We start from the raw sequence: 22,119 nt of genomic DNA on the forward strand, positions 1-22,119 counted from the left end.
TCCACTTTAGTGGGTTCTACTTCGGTCTCGTACACCTTTGGATTAGAGAGAGCTTGAACCAAAACCATCCGGTAATCCTTTAAGAGCATGAGGGTGTCATAGATGCCAAGGAGAGCTGAAAGCTTTCGTAGATGCCCTATCACATCATATTTCACCTTTTATGGATCAAGGCCTTGTGCTCCTAATCCTGCCACTGGTTTGGGTGGTATATTGGGTTAAGAAGCAAACTTGGGTGGAAGAGGTTTATTTTAGCCTACTAGCTGTCTTGATTACGCAGCAGGTTTGGTTTGGGTGATGGAGGTTTGAGGTTTTGGAAGTGATTGAGTCAGAGGTATCCCAGGGAATTGGAGAATATGTGGGTTGTTTGAGCCATTTGGATTGGGAAGGAGCCCAGGGAGTTGTAGGATGGGCAGATTGGTCTTTGGATTGGGGAATATTTGGTGAACTAGGAAACTTCAAGGCGCCTGACTTCTGCAGTGGAGGTTGCAGCGTCTTCCCCGATTTGAGATTTATATGCCCCGTGCTAGGGGATGCTCCTGAGATTTGCACCATATGGAAAGTGTCCTGAGAGTAGAAGCTTTGCCCCCTTGATTTTGTCAGTCTCTACTCAAGGTCAGGCTTAGGGGGCCATTGGGATTTCTTCGAATTTGACTTCTTGTGTTTCTTTGAAGAGGGTGGCTCTGCTTTGTCTTTAGCTTCCAGGGCGTTAACAACTGTTAAGACCAGCTGCCTTTGCCAGGGTCTTTATCAATCGTTTCCGTTGCATCCTGCTTATGTTGATTCCTTCGAATTCTCTGTCGAGAGCCTCGAAGTCCGAACATTTCAAGGTTGTACCTGCATGAGACATACGAGAAGAAAGATGTGAAGCAGAAGCAGAAGAAGAAGAAGGAGAAGGTTAGAAAGTGGGGGACTTTTAAGGTTATTCCCCTCATCAGACTGATCTGGGCAACTTTTCACATCATCACCAGGGTTGGACGTGTACAGGGGGTCTTTTAAGTCTTTCCCTTGCTTAGACTATTCGGGAGTGCTTTTAACGTCGTGACCTTAATTGGACGCGCTCTGAGGAGAAGATGACGTGGGAACGTCTTCTTGATGGGATGGAGAAGGAAGAAGGATCGTGCCAAGCATAAAGTTCAGTAAAGTTAGCAGTGGGGGAAGGGGCCTGAGAAATTCCTGCACAGCTAGAGGTTGATCCATCTTGTTTCTTCGGCGAGCAACCCTTGGTGCACATCTCTTTCAAGTTTTCTGAGGTGGTGTTTAATTCATCTCACTAGGCTTGTGAACAGCCCTAACTTGGCGAACTTCTTCTCATATTAAGGACTTGACTCTACTTTGCCTGTGATGGATTATCCATGGCTGAGAAGTCGAGGGTTCAACGGAATCTGAATCATTATTAGGAAGGTCTTGAGTTGGGAGATCCTTTTGTGTCAGTGGAGCAGTGGCTTGGCGATCACTTACTGGGACATTATAAAACTTTTGACATTCCCGCATTCTCTTTATGAATATATCATGGAAACTGGTGCATTCCCATAGGTAGTGGCCCCATATCTGGTGATACGGGCACCAACGGTCCTCAGTCCCCTGAGCAAGGCATCAAGACTACCTTGCCGGCTTTAGTGTGATTAAGCCTTCCTGAAGCATTATAACAAAGAAGGCATGAAGGATACCTGGGGCTTCATCATCCTCTTGGATGGTTACTGCATGGGAGGTTTTTGTTGCCCCGAACGCTTTCTTTAAGACTTAAAGACTTAAAGAAAGCATTTAGGGTGATTGTCAAGGCCCTAATCAGTCAGGCTGTGGGGTGATTGATCCTTCTATGGTAAGCATAATAATTTTCTTGAGTATCGAGCCCCACTTGCTCAGGGAATTTGGCTTCTAGAAGCTCGATCATATTCTGTTCCAATAATGACCAGAATAGTGCAGGGACCCATTCCTTCTCAATGGGGTAGACCTTGTTCCTATGCTTGGTGAAATAATCATCCCAATTAACATTTTCTGACAGGGGTACTCGATTGTACGACTGGTGTTGCTTGCCTGCCTGGGGCGTTGTCTTTACTGTGCTCACCCCTTTAGAGAGGTCCAAAGTTGGGAGGGAGCTTTCTTTGGATCAGTGAACGTGACAGATGCACTGATCACTCCTTTCTATTGACTGCACCTGGTGTTAGTCTAAGAGCTACCATTGCCCCGATTGTTCCCTGGCTTACAAAAGGTTGTCGTGGCTCGCCATGGTGATGTGATAGACTTTCAATGCCAACTAATTTAGAAATCAGCTCCAACATGGAAGTCGAATTAGAGGCCTCAACATGTAGAGCAATTTCAAGTCGCATGTTCTGCACACAAGTTTGAATTGCTTCCTTCTCAAGCATAGGATTGGGATGGTGAGCGACCAAATTTATCCATCTTGATATGAACTAGTCCACGGGCTCATCAGGATCTTGAGTCAGGGTGAGAAGTTCAATGGTTTGAACCTTTCCCTCGACATCATAGAAACGTTGATGGAACAACTTCTCCATTTCCTCCCAAGTATGTATTGAGTTTGGAGGGAGTCTAGCATACCACTAAAAAGCTGGGCCGTCAAGGGTTTCAACAAATTGATGGAGAAGGAGTCTCTCATCAGCCGCTGTTTCTCGACATGCTGCCTGAAAGTTGGCGATATGCTGATTGGGGGACGTGGTCCCGTTGAATAGGGGAAACTTCCCTTTCTTGTAATAAGAGGGAAACGAGACCTGGTCAATATATGAAGGGTATGACCTTTGATAAGATGTTGCACCCTGTATCCCCAGAATTTGTTTGTTCTTTAAGCTATGGGTCACCATAGTATCAATGTCTGCCTGTGAGACGGGTGAGGGACATAATTGTCATGTGAGGCAAAGGGAAGGGACTGCCTTAGAGGTGCACCATCTGAGTGGTGGAAATTGACCTCATGGTTAGCAGATTGTCGTATGGCGTCTATATGATCAATATACTCCATCATAACGTGCACCATGTCTTCAAACTTGTTCATACAGTCTTCCTGCAAGCCAGGTTCGGCTATAACCATCACGCTGACTATTTCTTTAGGGGGGTCAGCCTTAGCTGCGGTTGAGGGCTTGTGAGCTTGATGGATTGTCCACGGTAGATCGGTCAGTGTGGGGTCAGCATGCCCCGACTGGACTCGGCTCTTTTATGCTAATCGTGTGAGGACTGGTTCTCGACGGTCTTGGGATCGTGGCTGCTGCTGGGTTGTTTTCTACAATGTTTACCATAATGCAGGGCTGATGAGGCTTTTCTTCAAGCTTTGTTATCTGAAGAGCGAAGAAGGGGTTCAAGGGAAGAGGGTCATCAGAGCTGGCTGCCCCGATCGCCTTGGTCACTTGCTAGGTGAGAGTTCACAGACCCCTATCATGTTTAGCTTTGAGGTTTTTATGAACCTTGTGTCAAAACTCTGATCGGGACTACGTGTGGTCTTCTCTTCTAGCACAAGAGAGAGCTTTCTCAATCGAGTACGACAAGGGATGAGGGCCAAGGATTGGAGTCATCTTGGGCCAAGGAGGATGAAGGACTCGATCTTCAATTAGGTCTTTTCCCCAAGCTCTCTTGTGGGCTCCGGAGACACGACTGAAACGACGGGGCTGGTTCTGGATGGTACTCTTGGGAAGGCCTTCGAGTACCATGGCTGGAGGTGCTTGCTCAAAGAAGGGGGAGCAAGCGAGAGCATGGTTGACTTATGAGGATGCTTGAGTCGAGGGCGAGGGGCTATCTATTATGACGACGTATGTGTGCCACTTGACGAAGGATCACGGTTGACCTGGGGGTCAGCCCAGGCTCGAGAAAGTGGTCCGTCCTTAGGAGGCCGAGAACTGCGCGTAAGTGTCTGTAAGAGAATAGGTGGAGGCCTGCCTCTTATAGGGTGCGCTTGTGTGTGCTGAGTAGGAGGAAAGAAGATCATCTCTTGTGTACTCGGGTTGACGCAATGATGGCATTGTCCCGAGCAATGGGATGCATATGAGATGAATGTGCATGACTTGGCCTTGGGAGGTCTGATCTTGGATTCTACTCGAGGTTGAGGGTTGCCCCAAGGTGTGGCTCGAGTGGGTATCCCATGAGCCTTATGGTGTGTGCGAGGGGTGGAGGCCGGAGGGTCTCTGCCTCGATATGTCGAGCCCCTAGAGATAGAGTGGTGGTGCAAGAATGTGCGTGGTAACCTTGTAGTGACCCATAGAAGCAATGACAACTTGCTTGCTTTTTGCAGAGAAGGACTTGGCAGCCTTCTTGCGTACCTCAGCAGCACGACTGACGAGAGACTTGTCTGCAGCTGGGTGCATGTAGTGTGGGGCGACAAATGTGCTACCGATGCAAGGTGCTTTGGTGGAGGTTCCACCAGAGCGAGGCGATGGGGAGTTAGGGACTTTTAGGTAACTCCTCAGGCTAATCCAGGTGAAGACCTGGGAGTTAGACTTGGGATCTTTGCTCAAAACAAGGGTTGGGCACGAATTTGGAGGAACTTGTTCCCTGGGGACACTGGCGAATGCGGAGATGAGAAAATCCATGATCTGGATGAATGGGTTACAGAACCCAGCAGCCATAAGTGATGTGTGAATATAGAAAATAAAAGTTAGCCAAACAAGTACGATCTGACTAAGGGGTAGTAAGTCCCTAGTGGAGTCGCCAAGCTGGTTGGGTGCCTCAATCTCGCCCTCCGGATCGGATGATCTGGCAGCACGCATCTCGGGTTTTGAGAACAAGGGAAGGTATTACCAACCGATGAGAGAGGAATTTAAAGTGGGTTCGAGACTTACTCGGGATGGCTCACGAGGGCGCCCTCTTAAATCACAAAGAAAGCTCCCCAATAGTAAAACTGGTTCGAAATCGCCTCCCTTGTCATGTATTCTCCTATTTTATGTAATCATACACATATGGAAAATGTTATAGGACAAGTGGGTCAACAAACCTCACCTTGTCTCTTTGGTGAATGCACACAAGCATGCACATTCATAAGAAGAAGAGAAGAATAAGAGAAGGAAGATGGGAGAGAGAAGAATTTGACCAGGCGGGGAGATCAGCACAATGACTAAGCAGGTGGGTAATTTGCTTGACATGGTAGTAAAACGGGCCAGCAACTCAGATCGGCTCAACAGAATTACTACTAGATGTCAATACCAATACTGGCTAGCTAGACATGATGGTTAGTCTGTCGTGGCAATAAAGCGGGTACAGTAATTCTGACATAACAACATTAAGGCTAGACGACAAGACTACCATAATATGCTAATCTCAACCCCTCTTAATCAAACGAAAAGATAACAGAAAGAATGAAGATCATAAAGAAAGAATAGGAAGTAAGATAAGAGAGGAAGAAGAGAATAGAAAGAAGGAGAGGAATAGAAAGAAAGAAGGAGAAGAGTGTGAGAGAAGAGAGAAGAACACAGACAGCACTAGGTGTCACCAGCTGTATTACACAAAGACGAGGAAGCGGACATTGTCGGCACTGAGCGTCGCTAGTTGTGGTAGATAAAGATGAGGAAGACGACATAGTCGACGCTGAGTGTCATCGGCGGTGGTAGACAAACACGAGGAAGAGGACACAGTCGGTGCTGAACATCGCTGACTGTGTTAGACAAAGAAGAGAGAGAACACAATCGGTGTCGAGCTTGGCCGGTCGTCTTAGATAAAGAAGAGAGAGAAAATACGGTCGATGCTAAGCTTCGCTGATTGTGCTAGACAGAGAAAAGAGAGAAGATGCAGTCGGCGCTGAGCTTTGATGACTATGTTAGATAGAGAAAAGAGAGAAGAAGCAGTCGGCACTGAGCTTCACCGATTGTACTAGATAGAGAAGAGAGAGAGGACACAATCGACTTTGAGCTTCACCGACTGTACTAGACAGAGGAGAGAGAGATGACACAATCTGTGTTGATCTTTACCATATGAATTGGACAGAGGAGAGAGAGAGGACACAATCGATGTTGAGCTTCACAAACTCTACTGAGCAGAGGCGAGAGAGAGAACCAATCGGTGCTGAGCTTCATCGGCTGTACTGAACAGAGGAGAGAGAGAGATAAAGATGAGAAGAAGAGAGATAAAGAGAGAAAGAGATGAGAGGAAGAGAGAGAGAAAGAGAGATAGAGATGAGAAGAAGATAGAGAAAGAGAGATAGGGACGATAAGAAGAGAGAGAAAGAGAGATGGGGATGAGAAAAGAGGGGAGGAGAGAGAATAAGAAAGAAGAGGAGAGAATAAGAAGGGATGAGAGAGAAAGTTACGTTATCGACTCCTCTCTCTCTCTCTCTCGAAGACACACCCACGAACTTATGAAGAAATTGAAACTTTATTGATGCTTCTATGAAATGAACCGAAGGTCTTTTACAATTTGACTTTGCATGTTTATATAGAATTGGGCCCAAACATAGGTGGACGCCCAAAAATTACCTAATGAAGATAATTACAATTTAATTGAATTAAAAGAGATTCTAAAAATGGGTGCAAAAGGACTGTTTTGCCCCTGCCTAACAATGTGTGAAATTCTAGAATAGTCCCTCTACTGCTCGAGAACTTGCATGATCTTTCATGACGGATCCGGGGTTGCTTTGATGCCTATTTGATTGAAAGGTGATGGTTTTCTTGTAGGGCACGGCATGACGATCCATGTGATACCAATTTCGAGCCATGAATCATGTTTTTGAGCCATGATCATGAGACTTGAATTTTGGATGAATCTTGAAAACTTTGGATAGATAGTGCGCTCGTTCCCTGATTTTTTTTCTTTTGTTTCTTCGCTGAATCACACTGAGCATGCCGTCACGATCATGCTGCAAAAAACGTAGCTCAATTTTTTGTCCGGATGAAGATTTTTTCATCTTTGAATTTTGGCCGGAATCTTAAAATCCGACGGCCGAAATTTACAATAGCTTTGATGCCCGAGTGTGTGAAATCCAACCGTTCATCGTACGCGGGGTATGGACCAAAGACAGCCACGGACCTTATGCACATAATGTAATTAGTTTCGTGTTGATCAGGTCCGGGAGCACCATGATTTGACCGCTTGAGTGAGGCGTACTGTTGCTAAATTTTTTGCAACTTTTCTTCACAGATCAGCAACTTTTCTCTAGTTTTTCTCCCTACTTGAGCATCGTCACGGGGCGTAGCACATATCAAAACGCTCATCTTGACGAGACGAACACACTCATTAAATTTGAGAGCAATCCGACATAAAACAAGTGAAATATGGGCCCCGAAAGTCACTACCCATGACTGTAAAAACAACCACCTTTAATGGTGTTTTGGTGCATGGTGGCCACATGGGAATAGTGTGAGGCCTACCCTTTTTCAGTATTTTGCCCATAACTTTGTCTTGGAGTGCCCGATTAAGCTGAAACTTGACCCATAAGGGTTTTCGATCATGCCAGATCCAATGACGGTGGTCCCATAGCTGTTTCACGCATCAAAAATATAGTTATAGTTATAGGGTTCATTTCAGGGTGCAAGAGGCCGATTTTCCTGAAATTGTTTCTTTGTTTTCACTACCTTAGAAATGTCTGATTGTGATAAAACTTGATAGGTGGCCTTTCAGAGTGCTGATGAAGGTGTTGAACAATTCTGGGGCCATTCTGAGAATGTCAAAATTTCCACTGTTCTGTAGGCTTTATTGGTCTACTTTCTATTTATTCCACATCGTGGACCAAGGTGCTAAATAATGTGTTCAAACAACTCTACCACAGTCTCTTCCCATCAAGAAACAAACTCTCCCTCCGAGCCGCCCCTTGGGGAGGAGGAAAGGCCTTAGCCTCCTCCTCCGGCTCAAACGCCAAGGCCTCCACTCCTTCTTACGTCCTTTGAGGTCCAACCCGATGTAGCCCATCAAGTGGCACCGTCGATGTTCACTCAGGAGGACATGCAGTGAATGATTAATGAAAGCATCCAAGAGTTGCGGTGTCGAAAACACAAGAAAGTGTATCGTACTAGAAGCCTTACCCGCCTTCCATTGATCAGGTCCCCTTTCCTATCGGGTACCCAAAGGGGAGGCTGCCAACCTTTGATGACATGGGTTCACCTCGACAGCATGTGGCCCACTTCATGTCGCATGCCAAGAGTCAGTCTCAGACCCCAAACTGCTGCTCCGACAGTTTATGGAGACTCTAATTGGGCCCGCCTTCAAATGGTACGCAAGCCTGCAGCCCGACTCAGTCCACTCCTGGTGAGAGATGGCGCAACTATTCTATAAACGTTTCTACGAAGTAGAGCTTTATGTTCAGGTTATAGAGCTCCTCACTATGGCCTAAAATCTAGACGAGTCCATGGGCCAGAACATCCAACGATGGAGAGATCTCGTGATGTGTTAAAGCATCCCCATGGGAGAGATCGAGGCCATCCAAACATGCATAAGAAACATGAAGAAAGAAATCTCCTTACATGTTGAGGCCTCCAACCCCGTCTCTTTCTCCGAAATGATTACTAAAGCGGCTAAGATTGAAAGCTTATTCAAACGTCATGGAGGAGATCAAGCCCAAACTCCTGGGGGAGGACAGGCCCGAAGTGGCAGAACCAACCCCCATGCCGGTCAATCAAGAAACCTGATCTGCGTGGTGGTCACAACCACCTCCCAATGTGGCTCCCTTACTGACATTAGATACTTCTCGGGGGCGACAATCAAGGATTCAAGAGGTGATGCAACAACAACCACCCAAAAAACAAGCTTATAATAGGGTGCCTCCGCCACAAAGCAACCACATGGCCCAGGAGTTTGGGTGGAAGCTCAAGCAGCAGTACAACTTCAACAAGGTATGGGTGCCTACCGTCTTGAGGATGCTGATTGAGTAGGACATGGTGGTCCTTCCCCTCAGTAAATGACTAGATCAGGCGGAGTGGGTCAATCACGCCAATTACTGCACCTACCAACAGATGTTGGGCCATCCGGTGCAAGACTGCATCCAGCTAAAGGACCACATCGAGGCCTTGATCTAGAAGGGGGAAATCAACCTCGAGGACCTCAAGAAGACTTTCGAAACCCCGAAGCCTCCCATATGGTCACACTTTAAGAGGAGTCAGATGAGGATATCCTTGCGATCGAACTGCCACCCTGCTGGCTTCCCACCCTCTTCGACATATTGACGTAGCATGAGAAGATAGTGCCATGCACCCTAAAGAAGCAAGGGCAGACTGACGGTACAGTCCGAAGCCCTTGGTGCCGCTACCATCCGTGGAGCGGTCACGACTTATGCCAATGCCACAGGCTCAGATCCATACTCCAAGGATATATCCAAGGCGGCTGGAAGTGTACCATAGTCGCGGAGGGATGAGGAACATCGGAAGGGGCACGGCCCGCCAGGCTAATATGGTGTCTGCGCTCCGAGCTAGAGAGCCCCGACTGCCTAAAGAAAAGTAGGAAACCTGAAAAAGCCTAACGGCCCGGACCCACAACTTCTGAGTCCTTCGACGCCATGTTGAGGTTCCATCCTCTCAACCTTTCCCTACCTTGTATGACTTCATCTCGAGGCAAATTCTCTTTACCGAGGGAAGTCAATACATTACTACAAAGACTGTCTGGGGTACACCCTACGTGGACAAGAGACTTTAAAAGCACACTCTACTCGCGATTTCAAACGCAAGAATCTAAACTCGCCTCCCTATAGTCATGGCGGTATGACTTTAAAACTACCTCCTCAAATATAAAAAAAAATGTATAATGAAATGCAAACGTCTTGAACGAAAACCCTAGCGGGTGTTCACAACAAGCATAAGGGTACTCAAATTCCTCCCACTAGGCTTTTGAGGTTCATCCCCTCGTTTCCTTAAAAGTGGAGACAAAACATGAAGCAAGAGCACGAAAAGAAAAACATCAGTGGACTGAACATAGAGTCAAGAAATTGAAGAAAGAGGATGACCATCGTATTCACATCATGGAAGGTTACAAAATTTTGGCGGGCTCCTGAAGCCCGTAGACAAAAAGAAGAAAGACCTCAAAAAATGGTCGAGCGCCTCGTGCATCTCTGGCCTTAGCTCCTGCACCTCCCCTTGAGGAGCCTCATGGATTTTGAGAAGGGTGAAGAATCCCACCCCCTTGGTCTTTAGCATCAGCCACTGCCGAACCTCCACGCTCAATGAGTCTTCTAACCTCGACCAGGCGGCCTTCGAGGTCTCTCAAAGTTGTGTGGTTGGTCCGATACTCTCGCCGCCACTCGATCGGCTCGGCACGCCTCCCCCAGTACCTAAGGACCAAAGCATTGAGCAATACCACCAAGGCCATTGACTCCCATCTAATCAACTCGGCACGCCTCCTGCGTTACCTAGAGACTAGAGCGTTGATCGTCGCCAGCGAGGTCATTAACTCAGAGGTAAATGGAAGACGCAAGGAGGGAGTTCCATTCGTACACTTCAACCTTCACACGAGCGAAGCCGGCTACAAAGCTTTCAATTGTGCACGCCTCTCCTCAATAGGAGGTCACGCATAAGCCTCTTGCTCTTACAACATGAACAAAAAACGAGAGGGATTAACACAGGAAAGAGAAAAAAGACCCTCCTTCAAACGCTTAACGTAAGAGCCATGCTTGGAGGAGGAGTCGAGCTGGTGCCAGCCATTGTCCACAAACACGCTAACCACGACAAGAAGCGTTGCTCTAAAGGCAACAGGCGAAAAGGAAGCCTGAGTAGAAGGCATAATAGGCGCTAAGTTGTTACTTGAAGTAAAATTTTTGAGTAAGGATGAAGAGTAGCCTCCTTCCTTTTGTAAAGCCAGAAAGAAGCAAAAGATGGCGGATTGCGCAAAAGCAGTCACCATGATGCGTGGCCCAATCATGAGAGAGCGCTGGCGGCATGCATGCCGAAGTGTCGAGAATGGGGCACCAAAGCACGACGGGCACTTGAACTGAAGCGTTGCACAAGCGAAATGTTGCATGCCTCGGAGGTACAGAAGTACGAACAACACATGAGATGATGTGCCACACGTGTATAAGATCACGCCCTGTCCCGAGTGTCATTCAGGCGACGTAATCATGTTCCCTTACCACTCCAATGCAACCCTCTCATTCAGCATTTACTGCTCTGCATGCGTGATGCGGCCCATAAAAAACAACGCACCTACCACCGACAAAACATCTCTCGGGTACGCAAACCTTCCCCTCTCGGCCCGCACGAATCTCGAGCCCAGTTAAAAGCTCGGTGCATACTCACACCACATTACACTTGGCGAGCAAGCAGACTTTGTTGCTTGTCCCACCTACACACACAGGGCCCTCTGCCCCCCGCTTCCCCCAAAAAAAAAAAAAGGCGGGGTCCTTGTGAAAATCAGGGATGACGCATACCCCAAGGGTTGGGATGAAAGCCCGCAAGGGTGTTCCAACCACCGAGTCGGACCGGGCGGCGCAGTTTCCCCACAGGCAAGATGCGTGTTCCATCAGTCATTTCTTATAAGAACTGAGCCGAGGAAAGAAAAGCAGTGTGATGGATACACACACAAGCGCATAAGGAAAACAAGGAGAACGGAACACGAAGGAGGGTTTTATTTCATGAACAAAAAGGATTACAAGATTGGAATTATAATACAACTTGTAACTTCAAGAGAAAAAAAAAGTACATCGGCTCTGAAATGAATTCGCCCCCCCTTCAAGGGCTCTGCTGCCTTCTCACGGTGGTGGTGCCTTCAAAGAGGTTGTATCCATTTCTTCAAGCAACGCTTGAAGAAAACCAACGAGCGCCTCTTCCTTCTACATCCCCTTTAGCGAGGAGGAGCGGTTAGAAGTTGGTTACCCGAGCAGCAACAAGCAAAGGCCTGAGCAACAACGACCCTGGTTCGCTTACTAACAGTTTGCCCAAGTGCCGAACCAACAAGCCGACTAGATCCCCCAATTTGTCGGCCGTCGCACAAAAGATAACGGGTGAGCCACCCCCTTACAATTTACCATCATACCTAAAGAGGTATGATGATATTCAGGGTGGCTGACCCTACACATCTTATACACGGCTGCGGACCTCACGTCATGGATTCCGTACAAACGAAGGGGCCTTGAAGCCACATGCCTGCCATCCAGCACAGATCCACTGCCACCTTCCGCTGGGTCGAACATCTTCACCCAGACGGCTAACATTTGGTCGCGCCTCAAAAGCTGGGACCTGACAGCCAGCCCCAACATAGGACTTAGCCTTTTGACAAGGCACAAAACAAAGAAGAGGTTTCACGCGTCCTCCACCAACAGGAGTTGCAAGTAAGGAACTTTACAAACACAAGGGGAAAGAGCTGCCCTAACGATCTCTGGCTTAAGCTCCTTTTATAGCAGCCATAGCCCATCATCAAAGCTCACCACTTCCAGAGTAGCATGTCGTCCAACTACATGAACATGTGTCATCACAGTGGCACCCCGTTCTACGATCATTTAAACCATCTAACGCCTCGCCTTACAAGCGACATTATCGAAGCATCATGGTCAAATTTTCCACCACCCTGATGCCAATAAATCATTATCGACGGATCGCACATCGGATCTCTTCTGCCACCCCATCGTCCAAGTGTCGCTCTCTCTCTGACCTTATGTCGGACTGCAGGTTCTTCATCAACCATGTGTCGTCTTCGCAAAGACATGCCACCCTCGCGAGTATCAAAACTCTACCTAGCGCGGGCACATCCCGCTTGGGTCACAAGCCGCCCCCGCAGGCATCGACACACACACACACGCGTCTCGAACATGCTTTGGGGATATTCGATAGGCAGTGGCCTTGTAAGACACGACCCTCTCCTTATGCCCTTCTAGTGAGAGAGTGTTACACTACCATTGGGTGTCCCAGTGCGTAGTGCCCATAACATTTAGGGGGGAGCGACCCACCCTATTATCCAGTTCCACTTCCCTACCCCATTCTTATCATTGGGGTAGAGGTATAATTAATCAGTTGCCACCAAAGCAGTATCCAACCACTAATGGGTGTCCCATTGCGTAGCGATCAGTATCACATCAATATCCCAATATCGCATAATCACATTTCCAATATCATAGTGTTAGTGTCACATTATAAAGATAACCGTATCTCAGTATGGTAGTAGCAATATCACAGTATGATAGTAATAATATCTCAGTATGACAGTGACAGTATGTCAGTATGGCAATAACAATATCTCATTTTTAGTATCACAATTTACAATTCCTGTTGTTTTAGGCAGTGATGTTTGACCATAAAAAGGGTCATAACTTTCGATTCGTTTAAACTTCGAAGATGATTTCAAAATCAATTTTACACTAGACACACACCTTTCAAATGCGAGTGGTTTGAAATCCATTGGACCCAGTTTGACCCTTTTAAGGTGCAATGCAAATGGGGGTTCACCATCTGTTTCCTACTGTGTATTTGACACAGTAACATGTCTCATTTAACGTAGTTGTAACTTTCAATACATAAAGTATTTCAAAGTGGTTCGAAAAAAAAAGTTCAATTTTAAACATGTGTCTTTCCAACAAGGGCAGTTTGAAAGCATTTGTAATCAATGTGGTCATTCAAAGGTCTATGCCAACTAAAGTGATGGTTCTGAGTTTCATTTAAAACTGTCCACAGTGACATACCTTCACATATAATTACATAACTTTCAATCTAGAAGGAATTTCGAAATGTGTTTAACATATGATTTCAAGAATACCAATAGATTTTCAAATGGCATGGTTTTGAAGAAAACGTAGTGCATTTGGTCAGTCAAAATTCGTGAAACAGGGACACCAGTTCTTAAAATTTACTAAATTTGTCAAAAGTGAACTACGTGCACATTTTGAAGCATAATTCTTCATTCATCAAGAATTTGAGCAAGATTAAAAAATGAAGATTTTAGTCGACACATATATCTTTCCAAAGGAAGGCTTGGTACAAAAACACAAAAGTTCCTGCAATTTTACATTGTGCACAGAGAGTGCCACAAAGGTCATCTAATGACTTCGAATTTACAGCAAATAACAACATAAAATCATCTCTTGATTTAGGCATACACAAGCATGTTCTCATAAATTTGTTGAAAGTCATAAATTCATTCTTAACATCAAACTATCCAAACAACAGCGGCATCATTTGAGTAGAATGACATATAAACCACTAACACATTTGTTCTTTATCATATATTTCACATTTGTATGCATTCAATTTCATGCTTCTATAAGCTTGGTGCAAAAGGTAGTAAATCCACTTACACAAACAATAATGGTGCCCTAAAATCCTCCTTTACAGTCCTTCTTCAACTCCAACAATGGCTGCTCCAACTGTGAGGTAGTGAATTTCGCTTCTCCAAGTTTTGCCACAGAGAGAGAGAGAGAGATGAGGAAGAAAATGAAGTGGCATGTCACACCCCAAGATTTATAACACTGAAATCCCTGAGATGTAACAGTCTATCTTTAACAAAACGAAATTTGTCTACTTCACCATTAATTGCACTAAAACAAAATTTTTCATTTCTAAGAGTCTGTACAAAGTCTACTCATAACTAGTATTAACATGAAGGTTTAGATATACACTTGTCGATAAGACAAAATTTACAATAGTGAATTTGAAGAAAAGTCATAAAAAAAAAAAATTTCATCATAACAATGACTTCTTCCAAAGTTGGTCATATTGTGCTCTCAACTAGGGAGGTTGCAATTACCCTGAAATTTTTTTACCATACTTTCATGAGTTTGGCTACTCAATAAGTGATCATCATAGTCCTTAAAATAATCATAGTAGGAAGGTGTAAGCATTTTAAAAAAGGGAGGTCTATTAGAAACAATGCGAGCTAAAAAGCATTTATGGATAACAATTTCACTTTAAAAAATGCACAATTAAACAAAATCCTAATGATTGAAATGCATATTAATACTTTAACAGCAATGCATAACTAAAAGGATTCACAAAATACCCTACTGGCATCCCAACTAGGTCACCTATATATCCCACCAATGTCCTGGATGGGTCCAAACAATCCCTGCAGGTCCAAACAAACCTCACTGGCGTCCCGGATGAGTCCAAATAGTCCCTACTGGTGTAACCAGATAGATCCAAGCAATCCCTGCAGGTCCAAACATACCTCACAAGCGTCCCGATGAGTCCAAATAGTCCCTAACGACAAAACTAGATAGGTCCAAACAATCCTTGTAGGTCCAAATGTACCTCACCGGCATACCAGATGAGTCCAAATAGTTCCTATCGGCATCCCGGATAGGTCCACACATACTTAAATTATCTCAGAAACTCTTTAACATCAGAAAGCATCAACATCATATATTCAAAGTATCATTGAAATCATTAACATGAATTCACTTGAAGCAATTTAAACAATTACTTTCATTGAAATATTTGTAAGTAACCAATCAAACAATTTGGATAAAAATTGCAGAAAGGTAACAGATCGAACAGGTATATTTGAAATGGAATCTAATAGGTAGTCGATTATCAATTTAAGAGCTTTTATAGAAATCCAAGGTTAAACACATAAATATCACAATTTTATGGAACGTAATTTCATAATTAATTAATTTACAGGGAATAGGTAAAACTTATAGTATCTAAAATTCATAGACAAACAAAAATACAATTAAATGCAAAAATGTTTAAATCTCACAGTATTGGCAGTATTATAATTAATTGCTGAAATATCAACTTTTCACATAATGATTTTACCAGAAATGACATCACTTACACATAAAATTTACAGTGTCTAAAAGTCATAATAATAGGCAGAAATTTTATTTTTAATAATTTACATTGTCTAAATTTCTAATAAACAAAAATAATAATTTTAACAGAAAAAAAATGATACCATATTTGCATAAAATTACAGTATAAAAATGATGAACAAACTATTTTTTAAGGATAACGAGATCATTTACCTATAATATTTGAGAGGGAACTTTCAGTAAAATTCGGCTAGAGAGAAGAAGTTCACTGCGTTCTTTAATTCACAAAGAGGGCTCAACGGTACTGAGAGGGAAGGGCCTAAGAGAGAGTGTTTTTGCAGAGAGAGAATCCAACTTGTTCTCCTCTTTTTAAACACAAAACAATATTATTATAATAAATTATTAACCCACCTCATGCCTGAGGTGTTTAGAAGGTGTTCATTAACACTTAAAGCCCACCTCCCTAGAGGGCATGGCAGAAGAAACAAAAGGTGAAGGTAAAAAGAGAAAAAAAAATGATGGTCCCTAAAGACCAAATTATTTGTATGGACAATAAAAAATAAAACGTTTTTTTTTTTAAGTTTAGGATTGTTACATTCTCTCCCCCTTTAAAGAAATTTAGTCCTCTAAATTTGTGTACCTGATTGCTAAAAAAGATAGGGGTATTTTTCTCTTCTCGTTCCCAAGTTGACTCTTCTCTCGAATGATGCTGCCACAAAATGCGGATCAAAGGAATCTCTTTGTTGCGCAATACCTACACCCTCCTATCCAGTATCAAGCTTGGCTGCTCAATAAAGGTCGGGTCCTTCCTGATTGATAAAGGTTCATATTTCAGAACATGGGATGAGTCGGGTTGATATTTTCATAACGAGGATACATGGAAGACATTATGGATGTTTGCTAATTCAGGCGGTAAGGCAAGTCTATATGTGAGGCCTCTGACTCTCTCCAGGATTTTAAAAGGTCTGATGTAACGGGGGCTCAACTTTCCTTTCTTGCCGAATCTCATGATGCCCTTTATTGGCGACACCTTTAGGAAGACCCGATCACCTTCCTCAAATTCAAGATCTCTCCGTCGGTTATCGACATAACTCTTCTGCTGACTCTGAGCTGTCTTGAGCCTTTCTCAAATTAATATTATCTTAACTGAGGTTACTTGGACGAGTTCTTAACCCAAAAGCCTTCTTTCACCAACCTCGTCCCAACAGACGGGGTGACCTGCATCTCCTTCCATACAGGGCTTCATATGGTGTCATTTGAATACTGGTTTGGAAGCTATTGTTATATGCAAACTCAATCAGGGATAAATGGTCATCCCAACTTCCTTTAAAGTTAATGACACGGGCCCATAGCATATCTTCCAAGGTCTGGACGGTCCTCTTCGATTGTCCATCAGTTTGGGGCTGAAAGGTAGTATTAAAAGTAAGTTTCGTCCCCATAGCTGACTGTAGCCTAACTCAAAATTTAGAAGTAAACCGAGTGTCCCTGTCTGATACAATGCTGCTCGGAACTCCATGTAACCGTGCTATTTCCTTAATGTTCAACTGGGCTAGTCGATCCAAAGTGTAAGTCGTACGAATCAGTAGGAAGTGAGCAGCTTTAGTCAGCCGGTCCACAATGACCCTAATGCTGTCATGCCTTGAACTTGTTCTAGGCAAACTGGAGACATAATCCGTGGAAATGTGCTCCCACTTCCACTCTGACATGGGTAAAGGCTGCAAGAACCCAGTAGACTTCTAATGCTTAGCTTTTACTTGCTGGCATGTTAGGCACTTGGATACAAATAGTGCTATCTCCTTTTTCATGTCATTCCACCAGTAAGTTTTCTTCAGATCTTGATACATCTTAGTACTTTCGGGATGTATAGTATAACGAGAGTGATGTGCTTCTTACAAGATAAATTTCTTTACATTCTCATCATTCGGGACACAAATCTGACCTTCTCAATATATCATCATTCTTCATAGAGAACTCGTCTCTCTTTCTCAACTTCACCTCGCCTACATTTTTTATAAGCTGAGGGTCCTTCTTTTGTGCTAATAGAATCTGTTGAATTAATTGGGGCTCTGCCTTAATATTGGATATCATACTTACCACACCATTAAAGGACGGAGCAGGATACCACTCCACTATTTCTTCTAACAATTTCGATTCTTGAATCATTAGATAAGCTAAAACTCCTGCAGATTTCCTACTTAGAGCATCAGCCACAGCGTTAGCATTTCCAGAATAATAATGGATTGTACAATCATTGTCTTTTAGGAAATCCATCCATCTTATCAACTGCAAATTCAAATCTTTTGGGAAAGGAGGTATTTCAAGCTCTTGTGATCTGTGTATATTTCAAATTGCTCACCATATAAATAATGCCGTCAAATTTTCAAAGCAAATACTATTGCAGCTAGCTCCAAGTCATGAATTGGATATTTCTTCTCATATTCTTTCAACTGTCTGGATGCATATGCCACTACCTCCCATGTTGCATTAATACAGAGCCTAAACCTTTATCTGAAGCATCTTATAAATCACAAATCACCCACTCCCCTTAGGAATAGTTAATATAGGGCCTGAAGTCAATCGAGCTTTTAGTTATAGAAAACTCTCTTCACATTCCTTTGTCCACTCAAATTTGACATTTTTATGTGTCAATCGAGTTAATGGAGTTTCAATTCGAGAGAATGCTTCTACAAATCGTCTATAATATCCTGCCAATTCAAAAAAGCTTTGAATTTCAGTTACATTGCTTGGTTGTTTCCAATAAACTACGGTTTTAACCTTTGAAGGATCAACTGATAAGTCTTCCTTTAATATCACATGTCCAAAAAATGTCACTTGTTCAAGCAAAAATTCACATTTACTTAGTTTGGCATACAACTTATTTTCTCTTAGTGTTTCAATACCATTCTTTTAGTGTTTCAATACCATTCTTACATGTTGTTCATGTTCCCCCCGATCCTTGGAATAGATTAGAACATCATCGATGAATACTACAATAAACCTATCCTAAAAAGGCTTAAAAATTCGATTCATCAAATCCATAATTGCAGCTGGTGCATTGGTTATTCCAAAAGGCATGACTAAAAATTCATAATGACCATACCTTGTTCTGAAAGATGTCTGGGGAACATCATCACTTTTAATCTTAAGCCGATGGTACCCAGAGCTATGATCAACTTTTGAAATACTTGTGATCCTTGTAATTAATCGAATAAATCGTCAATTCTAGGTAGTGGATACCTTTTTTTTACTGTCATTTGGTTTAGCTGTCTATAATCGATACACAACCTCATAGTCCCATCTTTCGTTTTAACAAACAATACCGGAGCCCCCCAAGGTGACACACTGGGTCTGATAAAACCTTACTCTAGTAATTCTTCCAATTGTTGTTTAAGTTCTTTAAATTCTGCTGGTGCCGGTCGGTAAGGGGCCTTAGAAATTCGGGCTGTCCCGGGAAGTAACTCAATAGAGAATTCAATTTCCCTATTATGTGGTAACCTTGACAATTCCTCAGGGAATAAGTCAGGAAATTCTTGAACGACCGGAATGACGTCCAAGTTTATCTTTTCCTTTCTATCTTTTTTAGTATAGGCAAGAAAACCTTGACATCCTTTTCGAATGAGACGATTAGCCCGAATGGAGGAGATTAAAAATGGTGAGGAGGCTTCTTTGATACCTTGGAGATAAAATACTGGTTGATTTGGAATACAAAAGGTAACCTCTTTTTTGTAACAATCAATACTTGCATGGTATACAGAGAGCCAATCCATGCCTATGATCACATGAAAGTCTTGAATTTTTAGGAGTATTAAATCCACTAGAAGTTCCTTTTCTTCTATCCTTATCACACAAGACTTGTAAACTAGATTGCTACGAATTAAATTCCCCATAGGTGTGGCTACCTCTAAAATGTATTCCAATTGTTCTTGTTCTACCCTTAAATGGCATGCAAAGTGTGGTGACACAAATGAATGAGTAGATCCAGGGTCAATCAAAACATGAGCTGTTTTTTGAAAAATAGTAAGAGTACCTTGGATCACCAATTTTGAGGTCTGAGCGACTTGCTGAGTGATCGCGAATACTCTTCCCCTCGTCTGAGGTTTTTGGGCTGCCTCTTCAGGCTTTGAATGTTGCTGCATTTTTAAGGCAGGACAATCTTTGATCTTGTACCCCAACTTCCAACATTGGAAACAAGCTCCAATTTCCCAATAACAAGGTCTGATCCCATGTTTCTTCCCACATTTTTTACAAGGCTCTAGTGGGCTTTGAAATAGCGTGGGCCTTGGCCTTTTGTTTGCTCTTTCAAATTGTAGGCGATTAGATGGTATTGGCCTACTCTGACTTCTTTGGTTTTACCTCTTTTGCTAATCTTAGCAATGTTTTTCAACAATTTGGGTTCGATCTATTATTTCGGCATAAGTTCCTAATTTTAAGATTGATATTCTGCTTCTGATAGCTGATCTAAGGCCCCTTTCAAATTTTTTCACCTTTCTTGCCTTATTGTTGACCATATGTGGTGCAAACCTGGTCAATTAAGTAAACTTGACTTCATATTGTGCTACTGTCTTGTCCCTTGGACTAATTCGAGGAATTCCATTTCTTTTCTATCTTGAACAAAATCTGGGAAGTACATTTCTTTAAATGTCTCTAGAAATACTACCCAAGTCAAGGGTTTATTTTCTAGGACCAATACCCCTTTCGCGATCTGCCACCGATGTTGGGCTTCACATTCCAACATAAAGACTGCCAAAGTGACCTTCTTATCATCAGGACATTCCATTGCCTCGAATATTTTCTCCAATTGCATAATCCATCCCTCAACTTCTAGTGGGTCTGCAGCACCTTTAAAAGAAGGTGGGTTATGTCACACCCTAAGAATTTACAATACTGTTATTCCTGAGATGTGACAGACAAAACATATATACATTTATTGATAGGACAAATTTACAGTGGCGAGGTCTTACAAAGTAAATAAAGAAAGCTAGCACAACAACAATATCTTCCAAGGTTGATCTTGACTAGCACTCAAAATGAATCGCAGTTATCCTGAAAAAATGTTTACCATAGTTTGATGAGTTTGGCTACTCAGTAAGTGATCATCATAATCCTAAAAATAATCATGATTGAAAGATATCAATATTTTCCAAAATGAGATCTATTAACAGAAATGCATCAACAGTTTCACTTTCAATAAATGCATAATTAAGTATAATCCGAATAATTGAAATGCATATAACACTTTAACGGTAGTGCATAATTCAAAGGATTTCACAAAATACCCTACTGGCGTCCCAAGTAGGTCACCTATATACCCCATCAGCGTCCTGATGGGTCCACTTAATCCCTATCGGCGTCCCAGATAGGTCCACTTAATCCCTGCAGGTCCACTTATACTTCACCGGCGAACCGGATGAGTCCACTTGCATACTTAAATTATTTCTAAATCTCTTTAAACATTCGAAAGCAGCAATATCATGTACTCAACATATCACTGAAATCATTAATATAAATTTCACTTAAACCATTAATAACAGTCACTCTCTATAACATTTCAAAAATAACCAATCAAATATTTTGGGCTCAAATTTAGAAAGGTAGCAGTTTGTAAAGGCATTCTAGCATAATTGCCAATTTAATATGTATAGAAAAACTCTTATAAAAATTCAAAAATACAGAATTATCACAATTTATGGGATATCAATCCATAAATCAACATTTCACAACAATACTATAATCAATTGCAAAAATGTCAATTTTTTTAAATAATAAGGCAGTCATTTGCACATGAATTTTACAATGTCTAAATATTCAAAACCGTAGAAAGAAATATCACAATTTTACTAAAAGCAGAAATATCACATTTATTTCTAACAATAAACAAGAAAAATAAATAAATTTATTTTTCTAATTTACAGCATTCCAAATTTCTAACATAGATAAAATATCACAATGTTTATTAAAAGATTATTTTTCAAGATAATGAGGTCACGTGCGCATAAAATTTATCTCGCCTAAAATTCATGATAATAAGCAGAAACAATTATTTCATTTCATTTTTAAAAAGAATGGATTATTTTTCAAGACAATGGGGTCACTTACACACAAAACTTATAAAATAAAGATCCTGGATGGAAATATCACTATTTATTAAAAACAGACTATTTTTTCAGGAAGACGATGTCACTTACTCACAAATATTTGAGAGGGAGCTTCCGATAAAAATTCGGTTCGAGAGAGGAGTTCACTGTGTTTCGACCAGAGAGAGAGAGAGATCTCAAAATTTTCTAGGGTGGGAGTGCTCACCTCCCCTATTTAAATTCTTATAACGTATTATTATATTATTTTATTACGCTCTACCTCATACCTGAGGTGTCGCGTTAAGAGTCTGCTTTTAACATACGAAAACCACGTCCACTAAAGGACGTGGCAAGCAGCAAGCAGCAACAGGCAGAAGCAGCAGCAAGCAAAAGTTTAAACCAAGCAAAAACTTGTGAAAATAGTGATGGTCCCCCAAGGACCATCATACTCAAACAGAC

At 42.6% G+C, this 22,119-nt stretch overlaps 1 long non-coding RNA gene across 1 annotated transcript in view; it reads right to left on the bottom strand.

Annotated features, from left to right (window-relative positions):
• Window positions 1–13,897: 13,897 nt before the first annotated feature.
• Window positions 13,898–22,119, bottom strand: part of LOC148780943 (uncharacterized) — a 53,446-nt gene continuing 45,224 nt past the window's right edge. The window contains exon 2 of the long non-coding RNA XR_016061557.1: window positions 13,898–14,308. This is a non-coding gene — a long non-coding RNA (uncharacterized LOC148780943). The remainder of the gene's footprint in view (window positions 14,309–22,119) is intronic.

The sequence above is a fragment of the Amborella trichopoda genome, chromosome 8, assembly GCF_054954075.1.
Source record: "Amborella trichopoda isolate Santa Cruz 75 chromosome 8, AtrichopodaSantaCruz75HAP2 v2.0, whole genome shotgun sequence".
Lineage (NCBI taxonomy): Eukaryota > Viridiplantae > Streptophyta > Magnoliopsida > Amborellales > Amborellaceae > Amborella > Amborella trichopoda.